Source organism: Emys orbicularis, chromosome 1, assembly GCF_028017835.1.
Source record: "Emys orbicularis isolate rEmyOrb1 chromosome 1, rEmyOrb1.hap1, whole genome shotgun sequence".
Lineage (NCBI taxonomy): Eukaryota > Metazoa > Chordata > Testudines > Emydidae > Emys > Emys orbicularis.
This window is the reverse complement of record NC_088683.1, coordinates 298,031,463-298,051,080: the sequence shown is the minus strand read 5'-3', so window position 1 is coordinate 298,051,080 and position 19,618 is coordinate 298,031,463.

The window sequence follows — 19,618 nt, the reverse complement described above, 5'->3', positions numbered from 1 at the left end:
AACAGGGAGAGAAAGGCTAGAAAGGCTCTTTTGCTACATGCATAACAGAGGCTTGACAAAAAGAGCATATAATAAACCAGGCAGGGAACAATGCTATCTGATTCCCCTACAGATTGGAAAAGGGGAGTTCAAAACACTATTCACCTAAAGTAGACTATATATATCAGTATACAGAACCGAGTTCAGGAGACAAATCTGGGCACAAAACCAAAAGAACAAAGGGTGCAAAACACCCTATGATCTACATGATCAAAAGTCTTCTCTTCATCAAGGGAAATCAATCCATTGCACAAATCAAATTTTTGAGGCCAAAATTACCTTCTGAAATAGAAAATGGTTATCAAAAAATGATCTGTTGAGGATGTAATAGGTCTGATCAGGGTACAAAACCAATCACAGTTTTCAGTCTATTTGTCAAGACTTTTGAAAAAAAGTTTATAGTCAGAGCAAAGCAGGGACACAGGTTTCCAGTTCTTCACCTTCCCAAGGTCCCCACTTGATGACAATTGAGTGGCAATAGCTTCTCTCTGGTGCTCTCCTGAAAAACCTGGAGCAAGTCAGGCCTGAGAAAGGTCCAAAAGGCCATATAAAACTCAATAGACAAACCATCAATGCCAGATGCCCTGGATCAAAGTCATTTATGGCAAAAGCCAATTTTGAGAGTGTCAGGTCCTGTTCAAGTCCATCCACATCTAACACTGAGATCCTAGGAAGAGCCTCAAAGAGCTGCCAAGTCTCAGATGGGCACACAAGCTCTGCAGCATACACGTCTGGGAACAACTTCACAGCAAGTTCCTAATCTCCAGAGGAACTGAAAGCACTTGGCCCAACAACTTCTTGAAGCAGCCAATCATCTTCTGTTCTGCATGTTTCTTTTCTAGCCAAAGAAGGACTGAGTAGGTTCATCCATTTGAGAAGGGTTCTTAAATTGGGCCCTAAGCAGTGAAACCTGAACTTTGCTATCCTACAGGTCCTGCAAGACCTATATATATTTCAAGCTCTCCTGCAACCCAGCATCATTACTGCCATGAAGGGCTTTTTTTCAAGTTCCGCAATCCCCAAGTCTAACTCTTCCATACTCCTGTGAATGCCCAGGGTTGTCTGCTCCGTGTCTTGCTGAAAAAAAATTAATATTAACTTTACCCACCTCCTGCCATTGTCTCAAAGAGGGGCAATCGTCCTTTGAGGCAACCCAGGCTCCTCCCCAAAAATTGAAAGAGTCCCAAAAGTGAACATCTTGTAAAATGTGAGTGTTAAAATGCTAATATGGATGACAGTCTTGAATAGAAGGAAAAGACAACACAAATAAGACCAAACCATGAACTGAAATCCCAGTAGAGACAATACAACCAGAAAGAAAATGAGACAAATGTTGAGTAAAAATATAAAAATGGTCCAAATAGGCCACAGAGAAAGAGCTGGCTCTGGGTCTCAACATGGTATACTGCTGTATAAGGGTGAAAATTTTGGCACCTATCAGTCAGGTCAGAAGCCTGTAAAAGAGTTGCAAATCATTAAGCAAACAGTGGATGTGGTTCTAGATGATTCTAGTCCAATATTTCATCAAGAGCACGATTTAAAATCTCATCCCAAAATTAAAATATCACTTGTCAAACAATTTGTGAAAAGAGCACCCACTCCCTGAAAAAAATACACCCCGTCTTTCCGTACAGCAGAGGCATAGAGGTTAATAAAAAAATAAAAATATGACATTGCTCAAAAGTAGCTTGAACTGTCAATAAATGTCCTGAAACAGCTTCCTGCACAACCACCAAATCAGGCTTCACCCTCTCTGCAAACTGGCAACTCCAGTTTCTAGCAAAAAATCTTGTTGTTAGTGCTTAAGTGCACGACTCTTCACTTTGCACTATTAAATTTCATCCCATTTTTATAACTCCAGTTTTCAGGCCATCCAAATCATCTTGCATGATATTCTGGTCCTCCTCTGTATTGGCAATACTGCCCAACTTTGTGTCATCTTCAAATTTTATTAGCACACTCCCAGTTTTTGTGCCACGGTCATGAATGAAAAATGTTAAATAAGACTGAGCCCAAGACTGATCCCTGAGGAATTCCACTAGCAATCTCCTTCCAGCCTGACAGTTCATCTTTCAGCATGCCCCATTGTAGTCTCCCTTTTAACCAGTCCCTTAACCTCTTTTCAATTATTGTATTAATCTCCATCTTTTTTCAATTTAATTAATAATTTCCAGTGTGTAACTGGTGTAATAGATCTACTGCATATATAGGAGCCATCTTTCCCCCCAACCTATTCCTAAAATATATACATTAGATCTCTGATATCTAGCTTCTAAATCAATCACTTCCTTCTGCAGAGAAGTTTCAGAGGGGTAGCCATGTTAGTCTGTTTCAGCAAAAATGAGGAGTCTTGTGGCACCTTAAAGACTAGCAAATGTATTAGAGCATAAGCTTCTATGGGCTATGACCCACTTCTTCAGATATATAACTGCAGAGAAGTTAGAGTTGTGTGCATTTCTTGCCACACATGCACAGCTGTCAGCTTACTAGTCTCTGTATCACTGACTCTAAACGTAACTTCCTCAACACCTGCTTACATTTGATCTAGTTTAGAATTAATTACTGCTACTTTGGAGTTTACATCTTTAATATGTACAGTTAATTAGTCTTTTGAATTTTTAATTTCTTTTAGTGCTTGCTGCATCACTGGATCCATATCAGTGGCCTCGCCACTGAATGCTGGGAGCCTCTGTGGGTCACACAGACGTTCAGTTGTTTTATCTTGAACAGCATTCCTCCTTGGGTCATTTCTTGACTGTTTGATGAAGTACAAATTCTTCTGTCCTTTCCAGTCAAATTTCCTTAACTTGCTTGTGCTGTATCAGGGGAAATAGGGAGGTGAAAACATCTTGCCAATTGATTATTTATGTATTACTTGTTTTGGTAGTATCCATAATGTGGTAGGCCCTGTATAAAGACATATTGAAGGCACAGTGTCCACCCTAAATAGTGTATATTCTTTCATATATAGTCAAACAGATGCAGTACTTAGATTACTCTAATAAAAAAAACAGTTCTAAGCATTCCATAGTATTTAATTTTTAAAAACATTTTACTCCTTTGTAAACTGCTTTGAGATCTACTAATGAAAAGTATTATCTATATTATATTATTATTATTATTACTTCCACTATACTATTACTGCCTGGCACTCCACTGTGATGGGGCATACAAACCCCCAGTGTTCAACCATGGGTGTAGCCGAAGCCTAAGTCAAAATAGGCATCATTTGTGATTAAACCCACATGGTGAGGAGCTAGCTCTTCATAAAGGAAGGAACACAAATTAGTGGAAGAAAGGCCAGAGAGCAGATCGAAGTGAGAGGAAGTTGGGTATTTCCTGTCTTGTATTAAAGGCTGAGAGAAGCCTAGGAGGCTTAGAGCTTGGAGCTGGAAGCAGAAGGTCCTGAGTGAGGGGGAAGCTTAAGAGGGTGGGGGCAGTGAAGCTTGGGGCCAGAGGTGGGTTTTCCTGTGCGAGGAGAAAGCCAGAGGTAGTGAACAACAAGAGGCTGTGACAGTAAGCATAAGGGGCATTTGGTCTGGTGTTTGAGGGGCTGCAGGGAGACAGGGAAGAACACTGCAGTCTCACTGAGTACTAGAAAGTGGAGACATCTGGAAGATGCAGGATTGGAGCAAGCTTCTGTGGCTGACCTGGCAGAAGAGTAGGAACCAGACCTCTGGGAGTTGTGGCCAGGGAAAAATGCTTGAGGAAAGGTTAATACTAAGAAAGAGTGTAGGACGGAAGTTGCAAGGTGTCTGATAGACCAGATTTTGACTGCTTGTCCCTCGCATATCTGGACTGGAACCCAGTGTAAAGGGTGGGCCTGCATTCCTTTGCCAGCCACTGGAAAGGAGGCATGAAGCTCCCTGACATAAGAGAGACAGGGACAATTTGGTGCCCAGATAGAAGGGTGCAAGATCCACTGGTCTGGAGTCAGGGGCTGGAGACCTGACATAAGTCTTGGAATTATTTATTAGACTTTTTTGGTTGGGTTTTCTGTAACTCCAAAAGGGATGTGGAACTAAAATGTGACCTGGCTGATGGCTTAATCACAGGAGGGATACCACCTACAGGACCAGAACAGCCATCAGTAGGGGGCAATAGAGAAACCAGCTGTTATGTCACTCCCAGCCAATAGGGAGCACACACACAGTGAGCCCACGCATCTAGATCTATACAGAAGTCATCATTTTCTTTTCTGTACTTTATCTAATGCAACATTACAAATAATATGGCCATTTTTTTTAAATGGCTGCCTAAATAAGTGACCCAAGTTTTGAAAATACTGAGTACTCTCACGGCTCCCACTGTCTTCAAGGGAAGCTCACCTTTTTGGAAACCAGGCCACATATTTAAGTTTTTAAATATGAATTTAACTTGAAATCCCCATTTTTGAATATTTTGGTCCTGAATTCATCTACAGCTTTTATTCTCTTTCAAGTCCAATCATTCCTGTGGCTTAGAAAAAAAAGCAGGTACATCTTTTTTTACTTTCTTGTTTGCTTTGTGATGTGTATGATTGCACTGTAGGAGGACTGCCTGAGTTCCTGAACTCACTGTTACCCTGTGGTGACCTTCTACAAGTATTTCAGCCACAACACAATTATTTCTTTTCAAAATCTGCATTGCATTGATAGAGAGGGAAACAGTTTCAGTGCAATTCTACTATAGAATAAGAAAGCAAGACAGAAGAACTGTATTGCTCAGCAAATCTCACTTCCATGAAGAGGCTTATTGAACAGCTAGTGAAGTGGAGACTAGGTTAAATAACTCACTGTCAGGTACCAGCTGTCATAAAAGATTAGGCACAGTCATTGAACACACAGAACTGTTAATTTGATTCAGCATTTGTATTCCTCTTTGGTGTAAGATTCAAATGTTTCCACTCCAGCTGGCACTGAATGGCAGATTCCCCATTATGGAACTCTCTATAATCATTAGAAGGAACAGGCTAATATAGAATATTACTATATATTATAGACAAAAACATAGGCCCCATGAGATGCCTCTTGCTGTTTAAAAATGTTATTCATTCCATTTGTTCTTATAATACTTACTTGCATTTTTATACCAAAAAATAGATTAAAACAAAACTAAGAATGCATAATATACCTCCCACTTTAGTGAAACATTCAGTTTATATAAACTGTACAGACTGTGCACAACCAGATTTTTATTCTATATGTTAATAGGCCATAATTCATAAGAAGTAATACTTACAAATCTTAGAATAAAGCCGCTATTTTTTTTCCTAAGGAGATTTACTTAATTGTTTTCAACTTTAAAAAAAATATATTTTAAGAATTGATAACAGCAAATAATAGATAAGCAAAGGAAAGAATGGAGGCAGAAAAGAGCATTTAGTCATTATTGGCTCAATCTTGAGGCACTGAGGATCACTCTCAATTCCTAAAGACTTCAATGAAAGTTGAGGGTGGAAAGCACTCCACAGGACCACTCAGGACATTATATTAAGTAGAACTTCATAGATCATAGCTAAAGGCCAGCAAGGACCATTGGATCACTTATTCTGACCTATTGTATATCACAGGCCCTATGATTTTACTCAGTTGCTCTTGTATTGTGGTTGGACTGGTGAAATTGAGAGCAAAATGAGAACAAATACATGCAGTATTTGACCTCTGCATTTCCAGAGTGCCAGATAAGCATTTCCCAGTGTTGAAATCCATTTCCTTCTGCTGAATTTGTCTTGGAGTATCTCTAATCACATTTCCTTTAATAGAATCTTCCAAATTTCAGGATAAGAACATAAGAATGGCCATGCTGGGTCAGACCAATGGTCCATCTAGCCACAGGCTTCCTCCGAGCCCCGGGGGTGCTCAACCCCCTTCTCCACGCCAGTCCCCGCCCCCACCCACTCCCACCCCTCTTCTTTCCACCCCCGCTCCATTCCCACCCCACCTCTTCCCCCCAGTTCCACCCACTCCCCTGAGCGCGCTCTGTCCCCGCTCCTCCCCCACCCTCCCAGCGCCTCCCACCCGCTGCGATCAGCTGTTCTGAGTTGATCTGCGGGGTCACCAGAGAACAGGAGGTGCTGGGGGGGAGGAGCAGGCTGCTAGTGGTTGCTAAGCACACACTATTTTTTTCCCATATATGCTCCAGCCCTGGAGCACCCATGGTGTAGGTGCCTATGCATATAGCCCAGTATCCTGCCTTTCGACAGTGGCTGGTGCCAGATGTTTCAGAGGGAATGAATAGAACAAGGCAATTATCGAGTGATCCATCCCCTGTTGTCCAGTTGCAGCTTCTGATAGTCAGAGGCTTAGAGACACCCAGAACATGAGGTTGCATCCCTGACCACCTTGGCTAATAACCACTGATGGACCTATCCTCCATGAACGTATCTAATTCTTTTTTTAACCCAGTTATACTTTTGGACTTCACTTGTTATACTTGTTATCCAACATCCCCCAACAACAAGTTCCACAAATTGAATGTGTATTCTGTGAAGAAGTACTTCCTTATGTATTTATAAACCATTCTGCCTATTAACTTATTTGTCGCTGGTTCTTGTGTTATGTGAAAGGGTAAATAACATTTTTTACTCACTTTCTCTGCACCATTCATAATTTTATAGACTTCTATCACATCCTTCCTTAGTTGTCTCTTTACTGAGCAGAACAGTACCAATCTCTCCTCATCTGGAAACTGTTGCATAACACTAACCATTTTTGTTGATCTTTTCTGTACTTTTTCCAATTCTAATATATCATTTTTGAGATGGGGTGACCACAACTGCATGCAGTATTCCCGATGTGGGTGAATCATGGATTTATACAATGGCATTATGATATTTACTGTCTTATTATCTATCCCTTTCCTAGAGGTTCCTAACCATTGTTAGATTTTTTTGAGTGCTGCTGCATATTGAGTAAATGTTTTCAGAAAACAATCCATGATGACTCTAAGATCTTTCTTTGGTGGGAACAGCTAATTTAGACCCCATCATTTTGTATGTATGGTTGGGGTTACCTTTTCCAATATGCATTACTTTGCATTTATCAACGTTGAATTTCATCTGCCATTTTGTTGCAAAATCACCCAGTTTTCTGAGATCCCTTTGTAAGTCTGCCATCAGCTTTGGACTTATATATCTTGAGTAACTTTGCACTGTCTAACTTTTTTCCAGATCATTTATGAATATGTTGAACAGCACTGTTTCCAGTACAGATCCTTGGGAGACTCCACTATTTACCACTCTCTCCTGTGAAATCTGACTATTTATTCCTCCCCTGTATTTCCTATCTTTTCACCTGTTACTGATCTATAAGATGACCTTCTCTCTTTTCCCATGACTCCTTACTTGGCTTAAGAGCCTTTGGTGAAGGACCTTGTCAAAGGATTTCTGAAAGTCCTAGTACACTATATTCACTAGATTGCTATATTCACTAGATCACCACATGATTGTTGAAATCCTCAAAAGAATTCTTATAGAGTGATGAGGTATGACTTGCCTTTACAAAAGCCATGTTGACTCTTCCCCAACGTATAATGTTTATGTATGTGTCTGATAATTCTGTTCTTTACCATAGTTACAACCAATTGGCCTGGTAGTGAAGTTAGGTTTACTTGACTGTAGTTGCCAAGGTTGCCACTGGAGGCTTTTTAAAAAATCGGTTTTACATTAGCTATCCTCCAGTCTTCTGGTACAGAGGCTGATTGTAAGCGATAGGCTACATACCATAGTTTCGTATTTGGGTTCCTTCAGAACTCTTTTGTGGTCCTGATGATTTATTGCTGTTTAATTATTAACTTGTTTCAAAACCTCCTCTATGACACCTCAATCTGGGACAGTTTCTCTGATTTGTCACCTAATAAGAATGGCTCAGCTGTGGGAATCTCCCTCACATGCTCTGCAGTGAACACCAATGCAAAGAACTAATTTAGCTTCTCCACAACTGCGTTGTCTTCCTTGAAGGCTTCTTTAGCACGTTGATCATCCAGTGGCCCCACTGATTGTTTGGCAGGCTTCCTGCTTATGGAGCACTTAATTTTTTTGCTGTTAGGTTATTTTTCCTATACTAGTTGCTCTTCAAATTCTTTGTTTGGCCTACTTATTATATTTTCACACTTGACCTGCCAGAATTCATTTTCCTTTCTATTTTCCTCAGTGGAATTTGACTTCCAATTTTTAAAGGATGTATTTTTGCCTATAGCTGCCTCTTTTACTCTGTTTAGCCAGCGTGGGCATTTCTTTTGTTCCTTTAAAAAAATGGAGTATATTTTTTGAGCCTTTATTATGGTGTTTCCATGCATCTTGCAGACATTTCACTCCTTTTAATTTCCATTTAACTAGCTTCCTTATTTTTGTGTAGTTCCCCTTTTTGTAGTTAAATGCTACTTTCTTGGGCTTCTTTGGTATTCCACCTCTTTCAAGGATGTTCGATTTAATTGCATTATGGTTGTTATAACCGTATTCACCTCTTGGAACAGATCCTGTGTGTCACTTAGGACTAAATCAAGAATTGCCTCTTCCCTTGTGGGTTCCGGGACTAGCTACTCCAAGACACAGTCATTAATGATGTCTAGAAATTTTGTTTTTGCATCCCATCCTGGGTTGAAATGTACCCAGTCAATATGTGGTAATTGAAATCCCCCATTGTAATTGAGTTTTCCATTTTTGTAGCCTCTCTGATCTCCCTGAGCATTTCACAATCACCATCACAATCCTGGTCAGGTGGTTGGTAGTATATTCCTACTGCTATGTGATTTCTATCCATAGAGATTCTATAGTACAGTTTGATTCATTTAAGATTTTTACCATATTTGACTCTATGCTTTTTTCATACGTCCACATAGTGCCACACCACTGCCAGAACAACCTACTCTGTTACTCCTATTTGTTTTGTTCCCTGGCATTATTATACCCTTGTCATAAACAGACAGTTAAGGGTTAATTCCTCTTTTACCTGTAAAGGGTTAAGAAGTTCACAATACCTAGCTGACACCTGACCAGAAGGACCAATAAGGGAACAAGATACTTTCAAAGTTGGGAGGAGGGAGTCTTTGTCTGCTGTGTGTGTGTGCTTTTGCCGGACGGGGAGAAGGAACCATCCCACTCCTAACAGGGTAGTGAGTAATTAGAGAAGGAATGTATTAAATTACTTTTATTTCTATTTGTAATTTCTTTTGCAAAATAGAGGGAGAATCAAATTGGGTTTTTGTGTAACTTTAAGGTTTTGCCCAGAGGGAAATCCTCTGTGTTTTGAATCTATTGTCTGTGAGATCATCTTGCTTTCTAACCTCACAGCGGTATTCCTTTCACCCTTTTGTTTTAATTAAAAGTCTTCTTTTAAGAACCTGATTGATTTTTCCTTGTTTTAAGATCCAAGGATTTTGGATCTGGGCTCACTAGGAATTGGTGGGGGGAATTTTCTTGAGTCTACCCAGGAAAAAGGGTATAGAGACTTGGAGGAGGGAAATTAGTCAAATCCTGCCAGGAAAGGGGGAATAAGGACTGGGGAAATATTTGGGGGAAGGCAGAGTTCCCAAATGGCTCTCCCTCAAATGTTTTTTTTTAAATATTTGCTGGTGGCAGCGACTGTTTTTCCTAAGCTGGAAAAAATGAGTTTAGGGGTTATTCATGCAGGTCCCCACATCTGTACCCTAAAGTTCAGAGTGTGAGGGACACCTTGATAATCCTATTTATTGTCATCGTTCCACCAAGTTTCTGTGATGCCTATTTTATCAGTATTCTCATATAATACCAGGCACTAAAGTTCACCTATCTTAATATTTAGATTCCTAGCACTTCTATACAAGAATTTATGAAAATGGTCAATATTTAGTTGTCTGCCATCATGTGATGTAATTGAATTGAACTCTTTTTCAGGTTCCGCTTCAGTTCCTAATTGTATTTTATGAACCTCTATCCTTCCCTCTTAACTAGGATATAGATAATCCCCTTTAATAAATCCTCCCCTTAGGGATGTCTCTGTCCAACCATGAGCTCTCTGCACCTGTTGGTTTTTCCCCAGCCCTTAGTTTAAAAACTCCTCTATGATCTTTTGAATTTTAACTTTCAACAATCTGGTTTGGTTTTGGTTTAGGTGGAGCCATGCTTCCTGTATATTCTCCTTCTTTCCCAAAAAGGTTACCCATTTCTTAATAGTCCTAAATCCTTCCTGCCAACACCATTGTCTCATCATCACATTGAGACTCTGTAGTTCTGCCTGTCTCACTGGCCCAGCATGTGGAACTGGAAGTATTTCAGAGAATGCTACCATGGAACTCTTAGACTTTAGTCTCTTACCTAGCAGCCTAACTTTTCCTTCTAGGACCTCTATCCTCTGCTTCCCTATGTCATTGGTAACTACATGTTCCACAACCACCAGCTCATCCCCAGCGCTGCACGTACATCTATCTAGGTGTCTCGAGAGGACTGCAACTTTTACACCTGGCAGGCAATTTACCATGCAGTTCTCCCAGTCATCACAAACCCAACTATCTATATTTCTAATAATCAAATCCCCCATTACTATTTCCTGTCTCTTCCTAATAATAGCTGGGGTCCCCTCCCCTGGAGGGGTATCCTCCATGCGAGAAAATACCATGCAAGGACATCATCTGGAAGGAGGGTCTCAACTATGGGATCATTTCCATCCACTCCAATTTGATGTTCTCCTTCTCCTGAGACTTTCATCCTCCTCAACAGCACACAGGTTGTCAGACTGGGGACAGGACTGCTCTACTGCATCCCAGTAAGTCTCATCTATCATAAAATTGTAGGACTGAAAGGGACCTTGAGAGGTCTTCTAGTTTAGTCCCTTGCACTCATGGCAGGAGTAAGTAATATCTAGGCCATCCCTGACAGGTGTTTGTCTAACCTGCTCTTAAAAATTTCTAATGATGGAAATTTTACAATCTCCCTAGGCAATTTATTCCAGTGCTTAACCATCCTGACAGTTGGGAAGTTTTTTTCTAATGTCCAATCTAAACTGGTTTTGCTGCAATGTAACCCCATTGCTTTTTGTCCTATCCTCAAAAGGTTAAAGAGAACACTTTTTCTCCCTTATCCCTTTTCTACCCCATTTCTCTGGTACTTCTCTGTCTCCCTTAGTTTCTCCTCCAATTCAACCAGCCTGGTCTCTGGAGCCCATACTCTGAGGGCCATGAGTTTCTTGGATCAAATACATACATATTCCACCTTCCTACAATGAAGGTAATCATACATTCAGTGCAATAAACTGCATAATCTCCCTGTGCTGCTGGACTTCTGCCTCAATTATTTTTACTCTTGCAGGGCTTTTTTATTCTTTTATTTGGGATATTGACCTATGTTTAGAGTGTGTTTGTTAGGTGTATCTGGCTCTCACACGCTCTCTAACCTACCTCACAAATCTCCTGTGTTGGCTAGCTTTTTAAATCCATGTTCTCCTTATATGAGCCCCACCCCTTGTCAAGAAATCCTAAAGGGATTAAGAAAGAAAGGATAAAAGGCTAGAGTTCATTAGGAACCGCTCATCCTTCCCTAGCAAGCACCTAGGCTCCACACACAGTCCCCAAAATAGACCACCCTATAAACTTCAATCCAACAGGCACATCACAAACAAAAAAGCACACAACTAACTATTTTGCCTTGGAAAAATGCAATCAATAAATTATACAGCAGCATTTCTAGGGACTTTGTCTTGTGGGAAAAAAATAAATACAGTAATTTAAATGTATCATTCAGGAAATAAGCCTCTAGTTCTTGATTATTTGGCCAGTTAAGTGGCTATAGTCAATCTACTGACCTTATAAAGACTTTTCTTTTTTGGGGGTAACTAAATTCAGGGAGAGTGGCATGCTAGTCAGAGCTGTGATGTCAGGCAAATTAGTTAAGCTCCAATACGATTCCTCTGAGGACATTGTTACCTTTCTAAATCGCATAGCTTCAAGTGTCAGTCATCTTTGTAGCATCAGAAATTTGACTGCTAATTGGACTATCTTTGTACCGGCTTGCCACAGTGTGAGAACTGGCTTTCCTAGAAACAAATAATTCTTTGAGGCTAATGAGACATCTGTGGAGTTCCTGGTGGTGATCACAGCTCAGGGCAGCCATTGCACTTTGCTTTGAGCCTTCTTTTTTGTCAAGAGATGTGTGCTGCAAGAACTCAATATCCTATTTTAGTCTTACAACCATTAAATTGATTATTCCCCTGATATTCCATGAAGCAGCTTTGTCTTCTAAGCCTCATTTTCTCACAAAGAGTGTATCATGTCTTGGTATGATATGATCCATAAATACTTTATCCTTCCTTTGCCATCTTAAGGAAAACCCATCTCTCACTCAGGCCAAAACTTAAAAAAAACAAACACTTATTGTGCCTTTTCTCTTAAATCGCTTTTAAGTAAATTGCATACATTGTGATACTGAAACCTAAACACTTATGCTAATCTTCTTCTATGACTAGGAACCTCTCGTAGATTTGCCCCTCTTACACAAGTCATTTTCCCATTACAACTAAAGTGAACAAAAAAAAAAAAACCATATTAAAGGTTTTGTTTGTATACATTTGAAAGAACCCCTAGGTCCTGCCCTTGTGTCATAAATTACATGGAGCTTGTATATGCTCAGCAAATGCACAAGTGAGGTAAGGCAAAAAGAGTTAAAGGAGCCCCTCCACCCCCCAGCCATTTTTGCAGTCCTGGACAAAGCCCTGTTTGGGATTGTGTCACTGCTTCCCACTAATGCCCTCATTGGTGGTAGTTGTAGTTGAAAGACAGCGTGAGACATGAAGCCTGGTATAAGAGGCCTGGAATGAGGCCTAAGACCTAACTTGAAGTAATCAAGCCCTGCTGATATAAAGCAAAGTTAGTAAAAGTCAGGCTGTGAGCAAAAATCAGGCCCTGTTACAAAACATGCCTATTTGCAAGTTCACAGAACCTGCAGAAACAGGGCTGGTATTGCGAAAGCACAAGCTCTCCAAGGCACTAAGTATTAATCTAAACACATTACAGAAGGTTTGTGCCAGATCACCCGGATACCAAGATAGGGTATAAACACACCCTGAAGATGGTGCAGGGACACACAGGCCCCTCTTAATGATAAAGTCAGGATGACAGGGTGATGGAAGAGATGTTTTGATCAAATCAACATGTACAAGGATGGTAACTAACCACATCAGAGGCGCAATACATAACTTGTTTGTATCAGTGTACAAAAGAGGAGTTTGTCTTTATCTGGCTGAGGATGGAATGGTAAGTCCCGTCATTCACTGAAGTGATCCATTTTCATGAGCGTACATGGGCTAATGTAACTGTGGACACTGATTGAGGGGGGCTAGTACCATATTCTGTCAGCAATAAACCTGGCCGAGAGCCTTTGCTACAGTCTGTGGTCTTTTGGGGTAGTCCAATCGAGGTCTGCTGTATCAGCTATCTGCACAGAGCTGGGACAGCACACACCGAGAACACAGTCACGCAGCCAACAACTGACAACAGTAGTTACCTAAAAGGCGACAAGGAGATGAGAGGGAGCATGAGGCTACCGAACATCCTTTTGGAGTCTCTGCACCCAGATCCCTCCGTAGCCTTTGCCGAGTGTCTGACTAAAAAAACTCAGACTCCATTCCCAGGTAAATTTTTAAGCAAAGACAGAGTATAAACTAAAGCAAAGTCTTTGCCTGGTTTGGCTCTTTGTCAAAGACTCAAGTTTTCTGTGCCTTTTTCAAAAGTGCCATATTGTGGGAAGACACCTCCTTTGCCTCATTGGCCTTAGAGTTTCTCCTTCTGGGAGTGGAGGGACCTGGAGTAAATCAGTTCTACTCTGGAGATTTTAAATTCTTCACTTTGGTTTATTTTTCAATATTTACATTTACAACCCGGCCTCAGAGAAGTTCTCTTAAGCAAAAAGAACAAAGTCAGAACACAAAAGAAATACATTATCCTGCCTCATCCCCAGGGTCACTCCACTATTTTGGCTTCTAGTTGAGTCGACATCCCTTTCCCAAACAGAAGTTAACTCGAATGTTGTCCCCTATAGGGTGCAAAACAACCTTCCACCCAAGAAAAGCCTTTTTTTCCCTGCTGTTATTTATCCTACTGCAGCTTGTTTCCCATGCCTCTTCCCTCCCTCTCTCCCTTATCAGAAAAAGGGTTTTTTTTGTGTGTCATCAGCAGCCTTTAATTGGGCTCCAGTGTCTATATCATGAGGTACCCTCCTATAAGTTTACAGAGCCCTCGCCATTCTAGGACTGCTATCCCTACCTTCCACCACTCTGTTACAGCTGTCAGGTCCGAGTTTGTCAGACACATATTGTTAAAACTTTTGTAATAGTAACAACAGAATCTTGAAATAAGGATCCAGTCATGTTATACAAATAGTATATTCAGAATAGCATAAAATTCTTTCAATGTTTAGTATATAGAACCTTCATTTGTCCTATATCAGATCTCTAATATGTTCAACAGTGAAGCTGGCAACAGAAAAAAAATGTGTCTACAGCAGGGCCGTAGCAACAAAGAACGTGGCCCCCTCCGAACATATGTCCGGGCAGGGCCCCTTACAATGCAGAAACTGGAATGCGGTATTTATTTTGCCACTTTTAGGGGCCCCCTTCCTTGCGGGGCCCCCTCCGGTCGGAGGGTACAGAGGGCGCTCGCTACGCCTCTGGTCTACAGTTCTCCTCTTTTATATAGGTTTTTTATCCTTTCTGAAGTAGAAGATGAAGCTTCTCTGTTTCTTCATTATGCACACACAGAAACATACCTTAATTGCTATGGAGTCTTTAGTGGAGAAAAGTTATAGCCTCTATCTGTTCTTAGATTTAAAATTTCAACTCTTTGGGTTGTTTATCTTTTCAGAACCTATTTTCTGTGTGATTTTCACTGCAATTCATTTCAAAGCTCTCCAGCAGTCACTCACTCAAAGAGATCTATTCAATAAAAATAACACAATAATCTTGTTTGTAGATACATCTATGACACTGGAAGATAAATAATTAATATGTGATTTTCTATTGTTATTGATCAAAAGCAGCAATAGAACAAAAATACTGCAGTTGTAAAAAAGTATGTTATAAATCCAGTTCTGGCATTAGCTCTGTAATTAGCAATTACATAACATCATGAAACTTTTAAACCTCCTGACTACAAGAGGAGAATAAATAAGTGAAAATATCCCAAGAGATATCCTGTGGAAAAACTTTCCTTTGCACTCTATTCCTTCTCTTATCTCCCATTTGAAAACTCGACCAGCCACATGGATTAATTATTAACTATGAACAAGATTATGACCTTCACAATAATGAGCAATTAAGCACGTGAGTAATCCCACTGAACTCAACACAACCTGGCATAGACTGAGGTGTTACTTAACTTGAACCAGGGTGTTAATATCTGGCTCATAACTATCTTGGATTTTTGCTATAGATATATTAGTGACTGACATGTAGAGGGGCACATTTAGATAAAACATATCCTAGTACATTTAGGCTTTCTACTGTTTTCTGTACAATGTTTTAGCAAAAATTACCATGCCCATACAGTATGTATGCAGCACAAGGGCTGATTACATTATCTTCCTCAGCTCAATGTTCCTTAGGCTCCTATGTTTCTTGCCCTAGGCATGTGTACTGCTGCCTCACTCTTGGCATCTCAAAACCTATCTTCCACACAAGCCCCAATGGGATCCATGATCTGGGGAAAGATAGGCATTTGTCCACCTATTTTGCTTGTGGGACCAAATCTGGTATGCATGATCAGAGGCCATCGACCGGATTGGGTCCCGTTCAAAATCTGGGTGATGGTGTTGCCTGCCTTTGTACTTTTATCCCAGTGGACAGAGCACACACCTGGGATGTGGGAGATCCAAATTAATTCCCCTCCTTTGCCTTATGGAGAGAGAACATTTGAACATGGGCCAGAAAGAGAGAGTGTAAATTTCTCTGTAGCCTGGGAGGTGGGAGACCCAGGGTCCACTCCCCCTACTCCACTGGCTCTTTAATTGTTTATCAAAACTCGAACAGATTCAACAGAAGAGACTGAGGGAGCCCCACAACACAGTACCCCATAGCTCAGTGGTCAGGGCACTCTTCTGAGAGGTGGAAAATCCCTGCTTGCATAATTTCTCCCCAGCGAGAAGGGGGGCTGGGAAATGAACCTGGGTCTCCAATGTCCCAAACGAGTGCTCAGACCACTTGGCTCATAATTATAGGGTGGGCTCCTGCTGCTACTGTTTTGCATGGGGGGAGGCAGGCAGTTGCACAACTCATTCTGCAATAAACTACTTAGGTGTTCCTGACTTTGGATCACAAACAGAGATGGGTGCCTCCCCACAGACTGGACTTAGGCACCTATCCCTGTGAGAGGGGCAGTGCATAGGACACCTAATTCTTGTCTGAATCTCCCATTGGCTACCTTAGGCAGCTCCCCACCTAGTGTGCTGACTTTTGTGGATTGCGGTTTCTAGGCACTTATCTTTCTGCATCCATTGTACAGAGAGCCCGGGCACCTAACTCTGTTTTTTCACAGAATCATAGAAACCTAGGGCTGGAAGAGACCTCGAGAAGTCATCAAGTCCAGCCCCCTGTGCTGTGGCAGGACCAAGTAAACCTCTGACAGGTGTTTGTCCAACTTGGTTTTCAAATTCTTCCAATGATGGGGAAACCACAACCTCCCTTGGAAGACTATTCCAGAGCTTAACTATCCTTATAGTTAGAAAGTGTTTCCTAATATCTAACCTAAATCTCCCTTGCTGCAGATTAATCTCTTACTTCTTGTCCTACCTGCAGTGAACATTGATCACCATCCTTAACATATTGGAAGAAAGTTATCAGGTTGTCCCGCAGTCTCCCTTTCTCAAGATTAAACATGCACAGTTTTTTCAACCTTTTCTCATAGGTCAAGTTTTCAAAATGTTTTATTATTTTTTCTTGCTCTCCCATGGACTCTTTACTATTTGTCCACATTTTTACTAAACTGTGCTGCTAGACCAGCTAGAGATTGTGAGTGTCTACTATAGGCGTGGCTAAGAGATATGTGTTTTTTTAGCTCACGCATTAAGCTCAAGGTCTCAGGTTTGATCCTGGCCACCGATGACTGGAGTCTGTTGGTATTACACATACTCACAATTCCTTCTAATCCTATTATCCTCAACGTGCTTTCAAATTAATAATTTGCACCAATATGTTTCCAGATATTGAAGTTAGGCTAACTGGTCTATAAATCCTTGGGTTTTCCTTGTTCTCTTTTAAATGATAGGTACCATGTTTGCCCTTCTCCAGGCTTCTGGGACTTCTCCCATCCTCCAGGAGATCTCCAAGATAATTGCTAATAGTTCCAAGATTGCTTCAGTTTAGTGCATCCTATTGCAGACATGACAAACCCGTGAAAAAATGCAGAAATTGGGCTTGTTTTTGGCTTAACTGGCTTGTGAGTTGCTTGTTGGCTAGCTTTTGGCCTGTTGCTTGTTTGGCTTGTAGCTTATTGCTTGTTGTAGCTTGTTGCTTCTTTTTTTTTGATCAGCTCCCGGCAAGCAGGGACAAAGGGGTCAAGCAGGGGCAAGGAGCAAGCAGGGCACATTGGGGGAGATATTCAGGGGTGCTCAGTGGGCCCACCACAGTCCCAGACTGCATGCCGGGGGGATCTAATCACATAGAGTGTTGGGGTTCTTAGGGATTGGCTTGTTTTGGCCTTGTTTGGAAATGGGATTAGCTTGATTTTTGGCTTATTCTGAAGGTCGGGGTGCTTATTTGCCGCATGAAAGTTGGCAATTGTGTCCTATTGGTGATGTTCCAGTGATTTCCTAGGCAACTAAAATTAGATGTTGCAAGTCAGTGTTGCAATGCCTAAGTTCCTATGTGGATCCAGCACAAACAGATCACTACAGTGGTTGCATTTAGGTCCTGGTCCAATGTCTATTGAAATCAACAAGAATCTCTCCACTGACTATTGAGCATTGGATCAGATCCTTAAACAGTTTAATCTGTTTTCAAAGATTCTACAGGTTTGTAAAATATTCCCTCTGCTTACAATGGGCAACACCTGTGGATTGCTAATTCATCTCAAATTGGTAGAATTTCTTCACAGGTTTGATCAAAAGCACATCGATTCCAATAGACAGACTTCCCTTGACCTCATTGGATGTTGAATCAATCTTTTTGTAAGTGCACCGCTGTAGGTAAGTACAGTCAGTTTGTCCCCTTTTTAAAAATTACTACTTCTACCCAAAGAATATGACCTTTTTATGGAGTAGGAGAGAGGTCAAAAGTGAGGCAGAATGTAACACTGTGCAAACAGAATTCCAAATAAATACATTTTTTTTTAATTTTATTTTTACAAAGGGATTGCTTCTAACAGAGAGCCTTAGAGAACAAACTGGCAGACAAGGAGTTTCAAGACAATTTCTCAGAATTTCCTTCCATAGTAAAACTAACAGAATGTGTAAATTGAAATTATACATGCTTACATATTCAAATATGCATAATTTATGCTTTTAATATGAACAGTGAATATACAACATCAGTTTACAGAAAACCCATGCATATGCCACAGAGTAAGGAAAGGTTGTTCAGTCATCTTTCATATGTCTGATCATATCTTAGAAGAACATGGTTTATTAGCTTATTTACAGCACACCTGATAATAACTTTTATGTGACTGGAAAGATTAATATGATATAGGAGATATATTGCCAGCAAGTATTTGACAAATGAGCAAATAATTCTTTTCAGAAATCTATTAAATGAAGTGCTTTGGGGAATTAAATGCAATGTTTTCCTTTGAGGTTAAGCCAGTAATTGGTTATCTCTAACATTTATTCCTAGTAGCATTGTTTTAATTTATGGCAATCTCTATTAAATGACCCAAGATAAGATAAATGTTGGATTCAGAATGAACCTAGGATGTGCATATCCCATTTGCTACATCTGAACTAAATAACATAGAAATCGTTTACATTCAGTTAAATTTTCTAGTATATTTTTTAGCTAGTACAGTGATCCAGAAACTTAGTGTGAAACAATATTTGATCAAAATGACATTAGCAGAGCAGAGGCAGAATCTGATACAAAAATATACAGTGGAGAGATGTGGTTTTATGTCCACTGAATGCCCAAGGAACTGTAACAAAATGGCATAAATTCAAAGTGTCTGTCTTATTCATTCTGTGCAGAATTTTTATTGAGGTTTTTTAGTTTTGTTTTTTAAAGGAAGCCCTGAGAACAGCAGGGTTTCATTTTTTACAATAGTGCAGATGAAGAACCTATTTCTTGACTTGCATCTGTCCTGTTAAATATTGAGATTGAGAAGCTGACCAAGCAAAATGAAAAGCCACACAAACTTTTACCCAACATTTTGAACCAAACATAAATCCGACCTTTTATTGAGGTTTTATGCAGCGGTGGGGGAGCCAACCCTAAAGTACATTTTGCTTGCTTCTGCACCTTGGTGTGAAACTAGAAGTAGAATTTGGGCTGCTAGAGAGCAAAGGTTTGGATAGGGGTGGAAACCAAGGTCATTTCACTAATTCATGTCCTGCCATTTTATGGCTCATTTACAGTTTGCATAATGCCTGCTGGAGCTCCTAAGCAAATAAGGGTTGTATCAGTGAATTCCTCTTGGGGGGTGCACGCCA